General features: G+C 37.7%; 2 long non-coding RNA genes across 2 annotated transcripts in view; one reads left to right on the top strand and one right to left on the bottom strand.

Moving 5' to 3' along the window:
• Positions 1 to 1,153: 1,153 nt before the first annotated feature.
• LOC127512215 (uncharacterized) overlaps positions 1,154 to 16,843 on the bottom strand; it is a 28,409-nt gene continuing 12,719 nt past the window's right edge. The window contains exons 2-3 of the long non-coding RNA XR_007930156.1: positions 2,418 to 9,208; positions 1,154 to 2,308 (exon numbers count right to left, since the gene is read on the bottom strand). This is a non-coding gene — a long non-coding RNA (uncharacterized LOC127512215). The remainder of the gene's footprint in view (positions 2,309 to 2,417; positions 9,209 to 16,843) is intronic.
• LOC127512214 (uncharacterized) lies at positions 12,011 to 16,539 on the top strand. Its single transcript, XR_007930155.1, has 3 exons — positions 12,011 to 15,820; positions 15,901 to 15,966; positions 16,239 to 16,539. It is a non-coding gene; the product is annotated as an uncharacterized LOC127512214 (long non-coding RNA).

The raw sequence follows: 16,843 nt of genomic DNA, 5'->3' as shown, positions 1-16,843 counted from the left end.
GGTAGGTGTTAGGTACAATCTAAACAATGTTAAAATAATGCAAATTCATGCCCATGTATCTTCTGCTGCCATAGCAGTTTCAAATTATATAAAATATAGTAGTCAACATTTGAAGTGGACTGTAATAATATTACAGTTACCATCCATAGACCAACTCATTACTTAGTTACTTTTGATGCCTCAACCCCTACTTATTTGAAATCCAACAATCCACATTAAGTCACCAGTGCAGCAGGCAAGCTTGGAATATGGAAAAGCTTATATTCAGTGGATGGAAATATTGGCATTACATAGATTTTTTTCAGGAGAAAACACCATTGTGTAAGCTGTGGCATTACTTTACTCTGGCATTACATGGCTTGCCCATCCCTCTGATCCCGATATAAACTATATTACTATAATTAAACATCTTTTTGGAAAACAAAACAATTTTCTTGCAAACTTATGTGATTTCTTTTGATAAAATACATCATGAAATATAATCATATATGGGTAACAGAGAAATTATAGCTACAATTAGCTTCAAGCTACACATGACAATTAATGAGATTTAATACAACACTTTTACTTAAAAGTCACTATCAATCACCATTGAGTGTTTGTAATAACTTCTGACTGCGATCCAATGTAGATTTCGGTCAAATGATGAGGCAGAAATATGTTAATAGTAACATTTTAGAAGAATTTTTTGGGGAAGATACACAATTACAACTTATTTGGGGCGTGAAGGGAAAGTCATATAACTAGTAGCGTAACTAATTACTGTTGCCAGAAAGTAATAAGTAATAATTACTTTTGAATGGAGTAACTAGTAAGGAGTAATAAATTAAATTTTTTGAGTAACGAGCCCAACACTGGTCAGCACACATTTACACACATTTTGTTTTTCCTCATTTTTTTTATATACTAGATTTTTTTTTTTACTATACTTTTATATACTATACTTGTTTTCAAAGTATGCTTCCTTCCTGATTAAAAGTATTAGTAAAGTAGAATATATAGAGAACTAAATTACTGCAAAATACTATATACACTAGTATACACTTAATAAATATATATATATATATATATACTATGTTTACTATAGTTTTATTAAAGTACTTGTACTACTTTAAAATATTCATCTCTCCTGTTTGTCTTTTGTCTAGGTGAGGTAACTTAGACTAGCAATTACCTTCCAGCAGAAGGCCTTAAAGGAGAGCTATTGATTGGACCAGGAGGTCAGAGGGGGTCGACAGCTGCAGGAGCAGCATGGACGGGGGGGAAAACACAGCAAATGTGTTGGAGGAGGGGTGGCCTTCAGGTGAGCTTACCCTCAACAATGTAAATGAATGGTTCCTTATGCAGACCTTCTTGTATATGAGCAGGTGTGGTTATAACTACAATTTAAAAAAAAACAACAATTTATCAAGCTGCCCTGGTGATTTAATAGCGGTATATAAGTCATAACAGAAGGCTTACATATATGCACCAACAAAGCTACTAATCAATATTAATACCTATAAAGATGCATCTTACCACTACAAATAACAGTTCAGTAGAGTCTATATTAGATATTGGACACTGGAAATGATAAGCACTTCACTGTGTAGCACTCCAAGCCATGAGAGTGCTGGGTTGCCCAGGTCATGTGGTGAAACGGTGAGTAATGCATGGAGGGATGTCGTCTCAACCTTCAGCCAGCCCTTCTCTCCTATTATTGGAATATTAATCCAGGGGATCTGGAAGGAAGGATGACGTCATGTGTGTGCCAGCGTCGTCCTGTGTGCTTTGCGGTGGATTCAGCTGTCATGGCTAACAGAACCATTTCTGTGATTAACGGTCTTGCCGACCCCATCAAACATCCAACCGTGCTACTTCCTGCCCAATATTTTCCCCTCCTTCTTTCTCTCTCTCTTTTACTGAGTGTCCCAGCTGGCTGGTGTGTCTTTTTAGATAGGCAGAGTCTGTGTGTAGAGGTGTGTGTGTGTGTGTGTGTGTCTGTCTGTGTGATTTGTATGGAAGAGAGTGGATGCTTGTGTGTGTGTGTGTGTGTGTGTGTGTGTGTGTGTGGAGAAAATGAGCATGTGTTTGTCAAGGAGCCTGATAGAGAGCAAGAAAGAAAGTGTGTGTTTTGGTGTGTCCATAGTGTGTCTGATTGGTGTTCAACGAAGGTGCTGTTCATTCTCTTGAGGTTTGCATGGTGAATCCTTATGTTTCTATGATCTTCGAGAAGATGTCCTTGCCGAAGGCTGAACGGCACAGTGGTCTGCTTACTATCAGCAGTCAAAGCTCTACAGAGGACAACAAAGTGCCTCTGTATCCTGTTCTGGAAAAAAACAGCAACAACAACTATTTCCATGAAGTCTTAGAAAGATAAACTAACTAACTTATGCCTGACTGTCTTAAAGGGATAATTTACTCAAAAATGTACTAACCCTTGTGTCACTCCAAAACTGCATTTTCTTTCTTCTGCAGAACACAAAAGATAATTTAAATAATTTGTATTGTCCATACAATGAAAGTCAGTGGGGTCACGACATGAGTAAATGACAGAAACTCTTTAAGAGTAAAACTCTAGTTGTATTGTACTCATAGTGTCTTGAGGGAATGATATTGTGTCCTAGAGAAAATTTTGATTTATAATAAAAATTAATGAGCTGTTATTTGATAATCTTTCACTTTTATTTTACTTCTTTTAGATATTTTTGAAGATAAATTTAAGAAAAATTGCATTTGCAATGTTATTCTTTGTTAGGCTTCAAATTTATTAAAAAAAAAAAAAAAGCAAAATACACTTTGATACAGTAGTAAAGCTTTTTCACATCAGAGTGAAACTACAAGCCCTCATGGCAGCATTTTCACACACAAACAAATACTATACCCTCTCTTCCACTGGCCCGAAAAACCATTAAGAAAGCAGTCCGAAAAGTAGACTACTGCCCCCTAAAGGAAGGAGTGTGAATTGTAGCAGCATTCAGGTTATTGAAACTTCAATTATAAGAAATGATCAAAGCAATACTGGGATCTCTTAGGAATAAACAGACACTTCTGTCTCCCCAAAAAAGCTGGGTTTATGAACCCTCCATACTGTATTCATATAAAAGCTACAAAGAAACAATAGGAGGTGCTCTTGAATCTGTGTGTTTGCGAAGAGAGCTCCTAACTGAATTTTCTCACAAAAACATTAGCATAATACTCATCAGGAAAGGGCAAAGTAGAAACAACTAAGCGAAAAAGAGAATAAATGAGAAACTCAGTGACCCAAACATGACTGAGCTTATACTGTCAGCATGTGTCATCCGTGCCGGGCTCACTCTGTGTGACGGCTACAACATAACTGGGGAGTAGATGTAAACAAAGGTGCTCATCAGCAGTAACCGTTTAGCATGTATTCCACCATGATCATTATTCATCTCTGAGGCATAACGTTCATGTGTGGGAGATTTCAGAAGTGATTATCGTGACAGAGTTTGTGCAGTCATTGGTAGACTATTAGTTTTAAGCTCAAGCCGTATCCAGCGCTGGTATGCCATCAGATCTGCAATAGCTTTTGCTGCCAGCATGTTATTCTTCAACGTGGGAACCATCAGACCATAGAAAGGCTGCCGTTGGGTTTATAAGGTTCTTTCATTCAAGCGGCTTGAGCGCAAAGCTCATTCCTCTTTTCCCACAGTTGGCCCATCTCTATCTCTAGCTATCTCTTCTAGCGCCGCTGCGTCCCTCGTTCCCTCCTCTCCCTCTCAGCCTGTTTTTGCGCGCTCTGTTCGTTATCTAACCAAACCCAACGGATTCTTCTCAGTACTGCTAAGAGAAAATCAGTTTGCTTTTTTCCTTCTCCTCTTTTTCTTGTCTAGGTCCCCACTGCCTCGCTCCGCTGCTCACCAGTTCTCCACCCTCCCTTCCTCCCCCCGCCTCTCCCTGCTTTTGCTGGCTCTGCTTTCATTCTAACCTCCCCCTCCTCTTCCCTCAAGGGAATAAAGGTCATTGCGCAAATGATTACTCAGACCTCGGTAGCCATGGAAACGCGGTCATGTGACAGGGACAGGCATGCATCGAGCACAACAAAGGAGCCGATTAGTAAGCCAGCGATGGAAAGCTAGCGCCTGCCTTTGTGTGCCTGCGTTCTCGGTATTTCGCTCTATCTCTCCCTTTCTCTCCCTATGTGTTCGACTTGCTGGGGGAGGGAGGGAGGGGAGAGAGCGCAAAAGAAAGCCTAGCATGCTGCTTCTACAAGCGTTTCGCTTTGTTTAAACTAGCGATTTGTCTTTGGGTTGTTCATTAGAGATTAATGCTGACATTTCATTGGGTTTGCACATGTTTAATGCATCCGTTAGACAAAAGAAGTGTGTCCTAAATTTTAGACCCCAATTGAGAAAGCCGCTTCATTGTGAATTAGGTGAATTCATTGTAGAAGGTGAAATTAGCGATACACTAATGATCGTATAACTAGTTTTAGTTAAAGTCCCTTTCAAGGAAGGTCAGTTGACTCGGCGGCCATATTTGCAGTGTCTCCAGGGCAGCTATTTTGGGCATGCAAGACCAACTCCATCTATTTGAAAGGGGAAATAACTGTTGCCAAATTCACATTTAAATAAAATATTTCAATTCGGCAATAAAATCCGGCATTAACTGTCTCAAATATGTTATTTCTTACGTTCAAATAGCGTTAAGAAAGCATATATTTCAGGTTGGTCCTGCCAATGCGCATGTACAGTACTAAGCATGATTCTCAAGTTTCTATGAGAACCCACACTTTTAACGCCAGCTGCGGTAAGGCATCAATGAGTTGCTGATTGGCTCTTTTATTTAAAATATTACTAGAGCTGCCCTGAAGCTGCCATATTGCGTGTTGCAGTTTCTCCCATTCGTAGCAATACAAGTGCGCCACCATCTTGGTAGGCTCTTAGCTAAAAGTTTTTTTTTTTCTTGTAATGTCCTCCCTAGTTGTAAATTCTGCAATTATGTACTGATAAAATTTAGAAATAGCATAAAAGAAATGGGTTTAAAGACATGTTTTACATGAGGTAAAATTGTCGAATTAGGCCATACTTCATGTGCTCCCAATGAGGTAGTAAATGAAAATACTGCCCCCTAGGTGCAGTTTTTCTTGATATAAGTGGCTCTGTAGTAAATTCCATTATTCCTTGTTATATTTACTCAATGTAAAATGAAAGTTAATGTACTTGTTCCCTCATCCGACAAACATACAAAAAACTGTTTGTTTTAGAGACAGCAGGGTGCCTTCCCTCTAAGGGGAACGTCACACTTTTGGTATCTCATTGTCAGCGGTAGCTTTATTTAAATGAAACTGTCAAGGCTTTGAAACTCACACCAGCTTATCTAATATGAGTTACCTGCAGTTAATGAACTCGAGCCAACGGAAACCAATTAAACACTGAAAATTATTGGGAGCTTCTGCAAGTCCTGTAAGCCTGTAAAAGGCATAAATCAGCCCTTTAAAGTGCACTTACAATTCACTCTGCAAAGTAATCTCACCAATTTCATGCCATTTTCTTCTAATTTAAGTCACATGCACATAACATAGCCTAAAATCGATGTCTCTAAATTTAATGTTTTTATTAGCTAGATGCAAAGTTAGATTTTTGATATGCTAGCTTTTTATTTGTCTTGTTCCAGTTTCAACCCTGGTTCATTTCTGCAAAATATTGTGTTGCTTGTTGCACTTTTGCAACACTTTCAGTGTTTTTCAAAGCAACCATGCCATTTTATCTTGCTTCTACAACTCTTTGAGATCTTTTATTGTGACTCATGTTTCATGGGACTCATATCCAAGCACTCCTCATCGCAGTGCTGTACCAGGTGATCTACTGAGCAAGTTTACTTCCTCAGAAAAGCCATACATATGGAGTTGATTATGTGATTAGTTTTCAAATCATGCACTATATGTGTTTTGAGGTCATTGTGTTAGGGACTGTATTTATTAATCAATAATCTGCCCCCATATCATAATTTGTGTGAAAAGTAATAAATGTTTTTGTTGTTGTTTTACTACCACAGTGTTCATTTCAGTTGGAAAATGAAGTGAATTGTATGTATAAGTAAGTTTTTTGCAGTAGGTAAAGGCACATCTTCCCAATGTTCTCCAGTTTATATGCACTTTAAACTTGGAATAATCCTGAAATAAAGTGAATTTCTCTTAATTATGTGATTTTAGATTTTGGCAAGACAGAGGAGTGGTATCCTGAACATTTCATCTTAGAACAATTTGTGCACACTGTGAATATACATGTGGGCAAGCATGTGCGTGTGACTGTGTCTGCATGTTTCAAGGGATGGTGTATCAGATTGCCTTTGAAGCAACAAAAAACATGAGTTGAGTCTGGGCACACACTCTGTTATGACTGCACAGCTGTTTCCAAAGCTCAGCAGCAGACAGAGGCCTGTGGGTTAGTCCGGGGGTCTGTGGGAGGGGGCTGATGGGTACGGCTGCAGCCAACAGGCCCTCATGTTTGGCCTTCTCAGTTATTAAGAGCTTCAGCTGGAACCAGACTATCCAAGGCTGAAGGACTGGATGGACAATCAATGTGGAGTGTTTGAGTTTGTCCATAAGAAAGTGTGATAGATGTGGGGCTGCAGGTTAACTGTTTGATTGAAAGAGATATTCTAACATGGTACTCATCAACAAAGAGACCCTTTGTGTGTGCGTGCGTGCACGTGCGTGAGAGAGATAGATTCATAAAATGAACTATTTTTAGTATCACTCAGAAATTAACAACTGCAAGTAATGCATATATGTTAATATATGAATGAATAGTTTGAGCACTACTTTAGTAATCATAGGGAAGACACTATGACCCTATTATATGATAATAGCCATGATGAAAGTTTAATAATAGCACCAGTAATTCAGTGTATTGTTTCTTTCTACTCTAATTTTTTGTAAACATAGCTGTTTGGGTTAAAACACATGCACATACTAAAATCTGATTAGATGAGCTACTTCTAAGGCTTATGAAAGCTTTGTCTTCCAGTGTCTTCCATGTTACTTGCAGTTGCAACCTAATTAAAAAAAAAAAAAAAAAAAGCGTTAGATTTTTGTGCCTGCTAATGAAAAAGAGGCTGTAAATAGATTGTTTAAAATAGATGTTTGTGTACCTTTTCAGGTATTTGTAGATATAGTTTAGTTTACCTGTACTTTTTTGAACATTTGGATATCTGAACATATTGACAGCATCTAAAATGTAAAAGTATTTCCATATATATATATATATAAACAGGTAATACACTACTGTTCAAAAGGTTGCAGTCAGTAAGATTCTAAAATAAGTCTCACCAAGTCATTTATTTATGCATTTATGTGATTAAAAATACAGTAAAAGAGTTATATTGTGAAATATTATTACAATTTACAATTTAAAAGAACCGTTTTATATTTTAATATATTTTAAAATTTAATGTATTCCTGTGATGCAAAGCTTAATTTTCAGCATCATTACTCCAGTCTTCAGTGTCACATGATCCTTCAGAAATCAATCTTGCTGACCCCAAATTTTTGAATGTACATATTTGTAATTTTTACTATTCTTCCAATTTTCTATTGTTCCGATTTGTTTACACCCGATATTAAGATGTGTTTTGGCCGACCGGATCACAAGTAGCGGGGTCTAAAAGGTTTTGAGCTCGTCCACTTTTGACCACTTCCAGAGGTAGTCGAAAACGCATTAGAACGGATTGCTCTCGTAGTGTAAACGCTCACGTGGCCGATTGCATTCAAACAGCCACAAAAGACCGCCTGCTGACCTAATGTGTAAACATTATGGGAAGTGAGCTAGCCAGACAGGATTTTTTTTTTTTTTTCAAGTTTAGAATGAGACAATATTTACATGCCAGACAGGATTTAAACTTTGTCGGCTGAAGACCCAAGTTTGGTTTGAAGATGAAAAACGTACCAAGCACAGTATTCTCTCACCATTCCTGATTTCTAGCACGGCTGTCAGAGCAAAAATGAAAGCTGCTGCTCTCTGTATGTTTTTCCATTGTCTCTGGTCGCGTTCATATGTGAATTGCGTGAGCTTATTTTGTTCATTAGATCGAAAGATCTTAAAATGACCAACAAGCCTAACTGATTTGACAAAAAGTAGGACAATGTAGTGGCCTCTGTGCGTCAAAACAGAGTGAAATGCTGAAGTCTTTCTGAGTGTCTGTTTGTGTCATGAGGCAAAGAGAACAAACAAAACACAGACAGAAAGAGGCGATTTGGTGTCCCTGGTGGGTTCTCTGATTGACTGAGTGCGGTGGTGACCAGTCTGAGACTAGGTCCTTTAGGGAGACGGGCAGGGGGAGGCTCAGCTGGGATACGCTACATGTAAAAGCCAATTTACAAATGAAGTGACTGTAATGGGGGACAACAGTGAGGGCAGACTCTGTGTTGGCCACTGAGTTTGGACCCCTGTTCCTTGGTTTGAGATGGGAGTGCGAAGATATCAGAATGAGCCGGCAGTGAAAGGGTGATCTAAGTTTGATAGGATGATGGGTAATTGACATTGAGCGCAGGGGTGGGGCCAGATGAGGCTTGGTCTCCTGTCACCTATGATTCAGCTGCTGGTTGGTGGGACGCTTGGAGAGGTCATGATACACTCACTTCCATATTCATATATACAGCCACAACTCTCAATTGTGGATCTTGTGTAGTATAATACAATCATAAAGAATTTAATAAAAAAAAAAGTAAAAAAAAACGGATGCTGCGTTAAATATATATATATATATATATACATAATGTATTTTGTGATCTTTCTTAAAATCTCATGAAAAAGTTAAGAAACAAACTCTGAAAAGCATGTGTGTGTCTCATATTTGGTGTGTGTCTCATATTTGGTGTATGAAGGTACAGTGCGTGAAATGTGCTTGTATGATGCCTGACCAAAGTGGTCAATCAGCACTGAGAGGTGTGTGTACTCGCGCAGTAGGCCGTGGAATGTGGGCCTATTTTGCGAGCGGTTCAGAAGGTGATAAGGGCAAAGGGTTCAGTTCAGTCTGCAAAAATGTTCCATTATGTTCCAATTACCGTTGCAGCCAGTGAGTGCGGCAGCTTCAGACTCTGTTCGGGCGATGGAGAGAAAACGGGGGTGGGCTGGGGGAGACTGTGTGGGGCAAGGAGAGCGTATTCATCCTCTCTCTGTGTCTCATGGGAGCTCTGTCTCTGAGCAGGGACACATAGGGGTCGTCCTGTCCCGCAGAAGCGGCTGCAGTGCTCAGCATCGGTCTGTGTGGGAATAGATAAAGAAAGAGAGAAGAAGTGGTAGTCAAAGTCACTTATTGTTCCAGAAAGAATGAACAACACTCATTTCCAACCTCAAGTTTGCATTTCATGTCCAGTTGATGTTACAGTTTGAGTCACTAGAAGCTTTTGGGATTCTCTGTCTTTTAAAATAAACAAGGGTGTGTTTGTGTCACGCACACTCATGGAGGACAAAAGTCAGAGTTCGTGTAAGTGCGAGCGAGTGAGGGATTGTGGAAGAGTCTGATGAGGAGTGAAGGAACACTTGAGTCAGTGGACGAGCGGATGTTGGCTGTCATTTCTGCCAGTTTGCGTCACATGACTAGACTGCTCGTTAAGACCTGAAATAGATGGATTTGGTCTCATGGGCTATATTTAGCCCAGTTTAACTTCTGACAAGCTATGGCAGGCCCTGCGTTTGACTTTTGGACCTTTTTCTCTCTCTCTCTCTCTTCACAAAATCTGCCAAAATCTGAATTTGGGGTCGTACACACAGAACGCGGTTTTCCATTCCAGTGCACTACTTTTCTACTGTTTTTCTATCTAAATGCAGTAGATGGACGTGTTTGACTGTTGCGCTCACATCTCACGTCTTTTGCAGCGTCTCACGCATGACGCAGCGTTCTAAAAATGTGGCGCTCAAGTTAAAAGAAGTTCAACTTTTTCCGTTTAACCGCAAAAAGCATTTTGAGTGAGTGGCCCTTAAGACAATATTAAATGTGAATGGAAAAATGGAAGTTTAGTCCAGGTTTAAAACATTCACTTAAGTTCATGTTGTAACTCATTTTAAAAGGTCAATAAAACTAGCTAAGAAAATATCACAGAGTGGGATTTTATAGCACTGACCAGTTAAGGCAGTGGAAAGATCAAAGAGTGTGAGCAATGGAGGGGAATAGAGTGAGAGAGAAAGATTAAAACAAAAGAGAAGAAAAAAGGGAAAAAGAAGGGAGTGAAAAAGAGGAAAAATATTGGGTCCTGAAAAGTCCACCCACAGCTGCCTCTTTTTTAAAAAAGAAAAAAAGAAAAAAAAAACTTCATTCTGCTTTTCGACCTGTGTGTGTGTGTGTGTGTGCGCGTGTGTGTGAGAGAGAGAGAGAATCTGTGTGTGTGTGTGGCTCTGTCGGCTTTGTCCCTCAAAGAGCTTTTTTTCTTCCTTTGCTTTTTTTTCCCCTCTCTCTTTTTTTTTCCTGGAGAGAGAGGCTGGCGCCAGCAGTCTGGAACAGGGCTGACAGGATTTGAATTATAGAAGCTGAACGGGAGGGGGAGGGGGAGGGGGAGGGGGGTGGATGGAAGAGAGAGAACGAGCAAGAAATAGGGAGAGAGAGAGAGCAGGCGAGCGGGGGAAAGAGAGAGATTCGGTTGGTGTGTGTGTATGTGTGTGGGTGATTGAGTGTAGCAGAAAAAGGGTTGTTATTTCAAAAGCGACAGCCACACAGGCGAAGCGGGCGGAGGTGTCGGGTGTATGCTAAGCTAGTATCTGCTTTGTGGCCGGCATCAAAAATTAATAAATAAGTAAACGAAGCAGACGACTGTAGTTTTAATCACTGATGAAGCTGACACAGTCACACTATGCTTAATATTATTGAGATTTTAGCTTACCCAGTTTAGTTTTATTTTAGACGAAGCTGCTTTTTTATAAAGCTTTATGCCTACTACACTGCGCACACAGCTTTCATCTACTTCTTTTTAAAGGGACAGTTCACCAAAAAATGAAAATTCTTTCATCATTTACTCATGTTGATTTAAATCTGTATGACTATACTTCTGCAGAACACAAAAGAAGATATTTTGAAGAATGTACTGGTCTTTTTTCCCTCCTGCAATTACAATTAATGGGGATGTGAATCATTTTAATCGGTTTTGAATTAATTCAAATGTAAATGTAAAAATGAATTACTGAATCATTCAAAAGTTTTGTTCAACCCAAAATGATTTGTTCACAAATTGTGCATCACTACTTCTCTCATGAAGGCATCAAGCGGAGCAAGATTTTCAATGAATAATGACTTGCATTTCTGTCTGTTATTCATACAAAGCTATTGTATGGCTTCAGAGACTTATAAGGCACAGACATCATGGTTCTTTTGCATTTTTTGAAGCTTGAAAGCTCCAGTCCCCATTAATTGTAATTGCACTTAAAGGGTTAGTTCACCCAAAAATTAAAAATCTGTCATTAATTACTCACCCTCCTGTCGTTCTACAACTCTAAGACCTTCGTTCATCTTTGGAACACAAATTAAGATATTTTTGAAGAAATCCGATGGCTCGGTGAGGCCTCTATTGAGAGCAAAGCCACCGAACCTCTCAAGGTCCATAAAGGTACTAAAATTATTTTAAAACAGTATATGTGAGTACAGTGGTTCTAGCTTAATATAATAAAGTGACGAGAATACTTTTTGTGTGCCAAAAAAAATAAAAAAAATAATGACTTTTCAACAATATCTAGTGATGGACAATTTCAAAACACTGCTTCGGAGCTTTACAAATCGAATCAGTGGTTCGGAGCGCCAAAGTCATGTGATTTCAGCAGTTTAGCCATGAGTTTAGCCGTTTGATAGGAGATCCAAATCACTAATTCGAAACAAAAGATTTTTGTTGTTTTGAAATCGGCCATCACAAGATATTGTTGAAAAGTCGTTATTTTGTTTTTTTGGCACACAAAAAGTATTCTCGTTGCTATTAAGGTATGTATATATATATATATATATAAGCTATACAAGAAATATACACTATATTATATAAAAAAACTAATGGTAAAAGCACATAATGCTATTACTAAAACTTAAATTAAAATGAAAACTCAAAATATAAATGAATCTAATTTAAAATATAATAATAAATCCTATAATAGAATATAACATAATACTAAAAAACACTGGAGCGAAACATCTATATAATCTTGCACCACAAACATATAGGCTTTACTGAACGTATACATCCAGCATATATCACGCATTCCTCCTCGTTCGCACTGTCAATACGTCCCTCTCAGGCCGTTCGTTCCTCTCCACCCTAAAATTGTTTCAGGCTGCGGAAGACATTCCAGACCCAAGCATCTGCTTTCCCCCCTGTTCATTTCATCACCCACAGTGTGCCGAGGCCTGATGGAGCAAACATGAACACAGTGAACCCTCACTGCACAGCAGAGTCACATCGATGTAAACCTCCTGCTTCTCACTTCTCTGTACTGAATGCACTAGAAACAAACATGCAGTCGAGTTTAGAGAGGATTTTGTGTGGGCAACATAAACAGAATCTAAACAGAGCGCTGTGTGCTTGTGTGGATGTGAGAGACAGAGAGTAGCGAGGGAGGGAAATGGAGTGAGAGAGAACAGCCTGTTCTGGAGAGAAAAGGAGTGTTTCAGTGTGAAACGCCCCGGACCAAAAGTGGTTCCAAATGTTGGGCTCAGACTGAATTCAACCAGAGGACAAACAGAAAGATAGGAAAGGGAAAAAGAGAAAAGACACACACAGAGAAATTGACATAATAAAAGTGAGATGATCGTACCAAAACACACTTTCTGTTTGAGTTTCTTTTTTTTACCTCTGCTTTTTCTTGTTTATTCTCTTTTATGTGCAATAAATACATGTATTTGCAGCCCATATTGTTCTTCTCTTTTTATTGCCATGTGTGGTGCAGTGACTGTGTGACAGATATATTGAAATAGAATGGAATAGACTGAGAAAAAGCTAAGAAAAGGGCCTCCAGGATGAAAAAGGGAAAAGGAATAAAAAGGGGGAGAGGAAGTTTTATAGAAATGTTGGTGTGTCTCGTCTTGGCTGTTTCGATCTAATGAGACAATAAGTGGTCACCTGAGAGACTGCTGTCCAGACCCAGGGTTGAGGTCAAAGTATCACCATTATTGGTGTGAAACAGGGTCAGTTCTGGATTCTCACAGATTCTCTTGTGTTCAGTCACTAAGCTAATATTTCAAAGATCATTGTGAATCTAAATTCAAGGTGAAAACTCTGCTTTATCATTTCACTTCAGGTTAAGTCCTCTAATTTTCTCTTTTTTTAGATTCAGGTGCTTAATAGCTGCTATTGAGTTTTGTCATGTAGCTAATTGGGTCGATCTTAACCTGGTCATTATACATTAAGGAGAGCAAGCTGCAATTGAAGCAGTTCAAGTTCGCATGAAGAGCAGATTTAATGGATAAACAAAAAGACCTAAACCCGGTTTCTTCGCACAACTCCTTCTGACTAAAACGATTTGCCAAATCTAAATCTGATTTTAATCCGCCTGGAGCACCAACACTTTACTCCATACCAACCATTTGAGACAAATGCAGAGAAACTCTAATAATTTAAATCATTCACTCCACTATGGGTGTTCCATCTCCCACACACTTGTAGATTCTGAGTCACTCCAAATATGTAAATTAATGACCAGTCATTTTTGAAAGTCGACCCACATTTAGAAAATGCCTGTCCATATTGTTCATTTTGACATGCTTCTTTATTTTATAGTTCATGATAAGGACAATGATATCGCAAGACTATTTCAACATTTTATTTGAAATTGCTAAACAATGTAAATAAAATTTGAAAAGATAATTCTGTCTTCATTGGTAATAATTTGTGTTTATTTCTTTCCTTTTAAATTATGAAAATACGAGGGGGGAAAATACTGGCTTTTTTCTATGAGTCTGATCCTACAGTTGTCCAGCTTAATATTTTTGTGGAAAACATGATACATTTTTCAAGTTTCTTTTAACTACACTGACAATTTTGAGAAAATAACTACAAAGGAAGAATTTACATTTCCAATATGTCCTGATGTTATCATTAAAGACATGACTGGTAGGATGAAAGCAGTATTTCCCCTCTCTATATTCTCTGCTGTCTGTGGGGTTAAAAGTTCCTCATATTGACGGATCTGAATCAAGAGGCTACCCATAACCCCCTGCTGCCACTAACAATCCCCCACATGCACACACAGTTGGAGTGTGAGGATAAAACCACAACACAGTCTCACACACATACTGTATATATACACTGCAGAGATCCAGACACTCTAATCTGCAACCACAATCCTTTTTGTAATGCCATAATCCAAAAACTCAGGCTGTTTGTTTATCTAGAATTTTGCTAGATCAACAACAAACCTAAACACTTAAACAAGTCACACTGTCCAAGGGCACACCACCTACCCGGTAAAGAATATTAACCAACAGCCTAACCAATATTAACCAACATTACAAACAGACACATAAATGACAAATTAGTAATTAACCTGAATACACTTTGAGTATCTTTGATGCATTTTGTTGATGGCTACACTACCGTTCAAAAGTTTGGGGTCAGTAATTTTTTTTTTTTATTATTTTTATTAATATTTTTATTGAGCAGAGATGCATTAAATGGATCAAAAGTGACAGTGAAGACATTTATAATGTTGCCATTTCTATTTCATATATATGCTGTTCTTTTGAACTTTCTATTCATAAAAGAATTCTGAAAAAATGTATCACACTTGCACAAAAAGCACAAGTGTTTTCAACTGATAATGATCAGAAATGTTTCTTGCAGCAAATCAGCATATTAGAATGATTTCTGAAGGATCATGTGACACTGAAGACTGGAGGAATAATGCTGAAAATTCAGCTTTGGCATTAGCAGGAATAAATTGTTTTAAAATATATTAAAACAGAAAAAGGTTCATTTAAATTGTGCTTAATATTTAACAATATTACTGTTTTTAATGTATTTTTGATCAAATAAATGCTGCCTTGGTGAGCATAAGAGACTTCTTTCAAAAACATAGGCTCTAAAAAAGATGGTTCTTTTAAAGGTTCTTTACATGTAGTAACAGTTCTATTTAGAACCGTATGGTCCTGAAGAACCCTTTATATGCTGTAATGGTTCTTTATGTTACACCGTGTCCTAACCAGACGCGATGCGATAAGATTCTAGCAATGAGCAGTTTGACTGTCCACACTAGACGCAATGCGAAAATGAGAAGCGATAAAATCAATCAAAAACCACAGCCAATCAGAAGAGAGTGTGGGCGGGCTCTCTCAGGCAAGATCACAGCAGACACAATGAAATGGGCAAGTATAGTAAAATTCATAAATTTTACACCATTTAAACATTATTTAAAGTACATACGGACATTACGGAGTGACTGAACCAATCTTTGTTATAGAATACAATTGTTTGTTCGCACTGAGTTGACAGTTTGAACGTTCTTGTGTCCATTTTTTATTTTCAAGATCGGAGGTGAATTAGCCAGTGTTGTTTTCATTACAGCTAAAAAGCTGGGAACACAGAATGATATTCAAACTCACATTAGACGCTTTTAACATCAAATAAAGCACATAAACAGTACCTGATATTATCATTGCCGTACTTTGTGTTGCTGTTCCAGCTGCGGAGAAATAGAAACCGTTTCTAAATTAGAATATTCGCGTGTCGCCGTTGCGGCTGGTTAGGACAAAAACTCTGATTAACGTGTCACGTCTGGTTAGGTCACGGTGTTAGGGTTCTTTATTCCCGCCTTTTTGTTTTTCAAATCCATAACTGTCAAAGCCACCTCATTACTGATTTTCTGGAGCTCAACCATCAAACTACAAAGAACTGTCAACACACTCTCAGGTAAATGATTTCTTTATTAAAATGTCTGTAAATTTTAACTTTCAAATTATAACCAATCATGTTTTTTTCCCCCTTTTTAGTTTAAAAGAATATAGGTGTGACCAGCTCTGTTCAGTTGAGGATACTTCTCTCTTATTGTCCACTAAGTAAGTAACAAAGATATTGAATTTATGATTCATTTTATTAGATTTTTTTTAGTTATTACTTGGGTTTATGCATAAATATACCCAGTTAAAAAAAAAAAAAAAAAACAAGCATTAAAGCTATCCCATGACTTTATATCACTTTTCCTTTTAACATTGTAAAGGGCTCACATACTGTCAATTATTGCTATTTTTGGCCTTTATAAACAAAATTATTTTTATATAAACAAATGGAAGAGACAGACTGTAACTCTAAACTCAATTGTGTATTTCAGATGCTGTCACATCCCACAACCTCATCATCTGCAGAGAGAAAAAGCCACTCAATTACACCAAAATGATGGACTTAAAGACGTGATTGAGGATTGTGAAGATATTTCACTGGAACTTGGTCTTCATTAGGCCTACATCTATTTTCTGTTTCTAATATGTGTTTTACTTCCTTGTGTATTTATTCATGTTCAATGTCAATTGTCATTTATTAATGTATTCAGCTAATAACTGTTATTAGAGCACTGTCACACATTTTTGCTACAATTTCACGTCAATAAAAAATAAAAGTGCATAATTGACACAACATGCTATTTTTTATGTAAACCCTGTTAGAGGCTACAAGACATTATAAGACCAGGCCAGTAACAAAATAATAATAAATAATTAATATATAAAAAAAAATAATATTAATGATACTAATATTAATAATATAAAGATAATAATATACTAATATTAATGAAAATAAACTGTTATTAAAGAGGTTATTTACAACACCATTAAGGTCCTATATAGCACTTTCAAAGCATGGTTCTTAATGGAACCTTAAAAAAGGGTTCTGCTATTGTTACAAGAACCCTGATTTGGTACTGTTTAGAACCATTTTTCT

Source organism: Ctenopharyngodon idella, chromosome 5 (genome assembly GCF_019924925.1).
Source record: "Ctenopharyngodon idella isolate HZGC_01 chromosome 5, HZGC01, whole genome shotgun sequence".
In the NCBI taxonomy this organism is placed as follows: Eukaryota; Metazoa; Chordata; class Actinopteri; order Cypriniformes; family Xenocyprididae; genus Ctenopharyngodon; species Ctenopharyngodon idella.
The sequence above is the reverse complement of the archived record's forward strand: the minus strand, read 5'-3'. Positions and strand labels throughout refer to the sequence as shown.